The sequence below is a fragment of the Arvicanthis niloticus genome, chromosome 15 (assembly GCF_011762505.2).
Source record: "Arvicanthis niloticus isolate mArvNil1 chromosome 15, mArvNil1.pat.X, whole genome shotgun sequence".
Taxonomy (NCBI): domain Eukaryota; kingdom Metazoa; phylum Chordata; class Mammalia; order Rodentia; family Muridae; genus Arvicanthis; species Arvicanthis niloticus.
Genome location: NC_047672.1, coordinates 5,392,501 through 5,396,542, shown reverse-complemented (window position 1 = coordinate 5,396,542; position 4,042 = coordinate 5,392,501).

Below are 4,042 nucleotides of genomic sequence, written 5' to 3'. Positions count from 1 at the left end.
TTTGTCAATAAAACGTCATTTCATCAACATAATGTCTGTGTGCCTGAATGCTTCTGCATAGTTAATTCTGCTGATGCATTAGGGAATGTTTTACACAGTATTAATCAAAAAGTAGTGTCAATAGGAGGGCAATATATAAACCCAGATATAAAGATTACAAACCTCTCTGAAGGCAGTATTCCCACCAAGACACTTTTCATCTAAGAATACTTGTATTTTTTTTTTCATAAAACTGCAATTTAAAAAATTAGTCAGTCAACGGAAGCAATTAAAGTAATCTAGAGAAATCCCCTGGGAAATTAAATTTCTACAAAATGTTGTTTGATAAATTGCACTTGATGTTTGGAAGGTCTTCTGAAGATAAAAATGGCTACATCTTTGTTGCCTCTGGATGGTTCTACTACCTGGAACCTGACAGAGGTACAAGTCCTTAGACACAGCCTGAAGCTGCAAGTCTCCAGATATGTCTGTGAAATTTGAATTGTTTTAAAATATCCCGACTTCCCACCTGCTAGCAGGAAAGCAGCTCTTTGCAAGTGGCCAAAGCCCCTGATTCTTCACTGTGGGCCAAGGTACTGCTTCCTACTCTTGTTCCACTCTGGGACTGTTGGCACTTTCCCCTTTCTTATCTGGCCCTACCCATGTCCTCTCCTAGCCCTCATCTCCTGTCCTGAGCCTGCATCCCTCTGAGAGGCCTCTGAGACCCAGATTCCCATTCTCAAAGGCTCCCATCCTGGGACCACAGTACACAGGGAACTTGTAGTCCTCATTTGGTATCAACAGAAATAAGGAACCTCAGAAAGAATTTCTACAGTGACAACTGCCAGACCTTGAACCTAGCACGACTGGCTCAGAAACCCCATCTGCCAAGCTGGAACTACCTGGAGCAGTGACCTCACCTGCCCTATTCACTGTTGTTGCCCTAGGGAAGCAGTCATGGTTCCAGATCCAGTGACAATGACAGAGATTGTCAATGACTGGCAGGAAGATTCATCAAAAACATAAAAATAAAATTGCCATACGACCCAGCGGTATTACTTATGAGCATTTTCCAAGCCAACATCTTGGAGTAGTATCTGCATTTGGATTCCTGAGGCTAATATAGGCTTTACCATTGGACACTCTACTCCTCCAGCAAGGGCTTTCCCATTGCATGCATCTAAGAAGGATTAATACCAATACCAACTGTTCACTGAGGCAGCAAGGCTTTATGGTAGTTGGCAATGTGCTCAGTAGTGCAGCATTTGCCTAGCATACAAGCCTGGATTCAACCCCAGGTAACCTAGTGACCTTGGCTTACAGAAGCTTCCAGATTGATGAGAATTCAGAGCCTCTGATCTACCTTCAGCTACTGCTCTTCTCTGGAGCTGACCTCATCCCTGTCAGGACACAAGACCATGTTGTGATGGGCTAAATAAAAATGACTCCCGTAGGCTCATATATTTAAATACTTAGTCATCAGGGAGTGGCACTATTTGGGAAGGATTAAGAGGCGTGTCCTTGTTGGAGATACTGTGTTACTGGGGGTGGGATTTGAGGTTTCAAAAGTCTCTCTCTCTCTCTCTCTCTCTCTCTCTCTCTCTCTCTCTCTCCTCTCACCTCCTCATTTCTCTGCCTGTCTGCAGTTTATGACGTAACTCTCAACTACTTCTTCAGTGCCACGAAGATAATGGACTAGGGCCTCTGAAACCACAAGCAAGCAAAGCTCCAATTAAATGCTTTTTTTTTTCCTTATGACATATATGTAGGTGCTGGCTTTAGAATCAGAGACACATGGCTTTCATCCTTGCTCTGCTTCACACCATCTCTGCAGTTCCAGACAAAAAGTCTTTCTAAGCCACCTCACTCTGCAGGCCTGCTATGTGGTGCTTGCCCTGCTTCTGGACCCTATATGGATTCTGTGATGAGATAATTCTTTAGCTTGAACAGTATGAAAAAAGAAACAGTAGCCGGGCAGTGGTGGCGCACACCACCTTTAATCCCAGCACTTGGGAGGCAGAGGCAGGCAGATTTCTGAGTTCAAGGCCAGCCTGGTCTACAAAGTGAGTTCCAGGACAGCCAGGGCTATACAGAGAAACCCTGTCTCGAAAAACAAAAAAAAAAAAAAAAAAAAAAAAAAAAAAAAAAGAAAAAAAAAAAGAAAGAAAGATAGAAAGAAAAAAGAAACAGAGACCAAGAGAACATCATTAGAAGATTCCAGTTTTTTAGGGTATGGCAAACCAGTCCTCTCATTCACTTGCTCAAAACCTAGCAAGGGCCAATCTGGAAGAACCATCAGGACACCCTGGTCACAGATAGAGAGGCTGAGGTTGGAAACTCCTAAAATCAATGTGAGCAGAATCCAACAGACCTGGTTCCCCATTTGGGGCACCTACAGGTACCAGGCATGTACATGGTACCTGCACATGAAACCATCTCTTTCAGCTCCTCTGTTAAATATTTTAGTTTTAATACTAAAATAAGAGAATTCGTGGACCATTTTGTTTTCTCATGAAAATTTTCAAAAATGACACTTGACACACTTAACTCCAAAGGGCAAAGAGACACCAGTGGAGATCACCTGACAGTCTTTTAAAACCTCCTTAGCTGGAAAGACAGATATTATTAGCTCTGTATATCACTAAGAGGCCCACGCTGGAATCTCTCAGTCCTTATTAATTTAATTATCAAACCAAATTCGCAATCATTACAATCTCTTTGAAAAGAAAAATTGTATTATCAATATATTCCCCATCAAGTATTCCTAGGAGCTTAGAATTATCTGTAGATATATTCACACTCAGGAAGAGGTCCTGTGTGTTAAATATTTTATTTCCATCTGATAGCATTTATCATCTAAAAACGTTTCATAACAGTTTGGGAAGAATATTTTTTAAGTTCTAGGCTATCAGTTAAAAGGAAGGTAATTTTGATATATTTAAGTCATCGGGTAATTTTTATGCATAGTTTTGACTGGGTTGCAGCCGAGCAAGTGTTTTCCCTTGGTGGTGATAGAATTATGAAAAATTCACTAACTGAAAATAAGTGGAGCTCGGACATCATTGAGAATGACAAAAGGCGACAATAACGCCGATGTCGAGAATATTAATAAAATGTGTCCTGAATTGCTCTTTAACTAAATCAATAACCCCAATAGGGGCTTAGATCTCTGATGTACAGAGGGCAGCTCAGGGGAGGGGACAGCAGTGCCCTGCAGGCCATCTCAACGTGGTAAGAGCTAATTGAGACTTTCATCCCCTCCCTTTGATGCAGCCCTAAGCTAAGTCCTCAGAGTCTGGTCAGAACCAGATGGTCTCTGCTCAGCTCAGAGGATCTCGGTCCCATGGACCAGAAAGAATCCCCAGATTTGCTTGGTAGGTTGTCAAATATAGTGCCTTATTTTAAATAGAGTGATATGCAACTTTTAGATTTATAGGTCAGTGCTTCTCAGTGCAAAACTTAGGGCACAGTGGCACACTCCTTTAATTCCAGCCCTCGGGAGGCAGAGACAAGTGGATCTCTATGAGTGTGAGGTCAGCCTGGTCTACATAGTGAGTTCTAGGACAGCAGGGTTATGTAGTGAGACCCTGACTCAAAAGAAGAAGTAGAAGAGGAAGATAAGGATGAGGAGGAAAGCAAGAAGAGGAGGAGGAGAGGAAGAAGCGGAAGAAGAAGCTGCCAAGCAAACAAACTACAGAAAGATGATGACAGATAAATCGATTGCAATTTATCGTGTTTTGTTTTATTTTATTTTGTTTTGTTTTATTTTATATGTATGAGTATTTTGTTTGCACAGTGCCCACAAAGCCTAGAAGAGGGCATTGAATTCCCTGGAATTGGAGTTACAGATGGTTTCAAGCCGACACATAGATGCTGGGAACCAGACCAGTGTCCTCAGGAAGAGCACATACTGAGCCATATCTCAGGTCCTACAGTGCATTTATAATGAGCACAGAAATAGAAAGATCACAAAATCTCATAGTAAATTAAAACAAAACAAAACAAAACAAACAAACAAACAAACAAACAAAAACCCAGAAAAACCACAGGCTAAAAGAATACG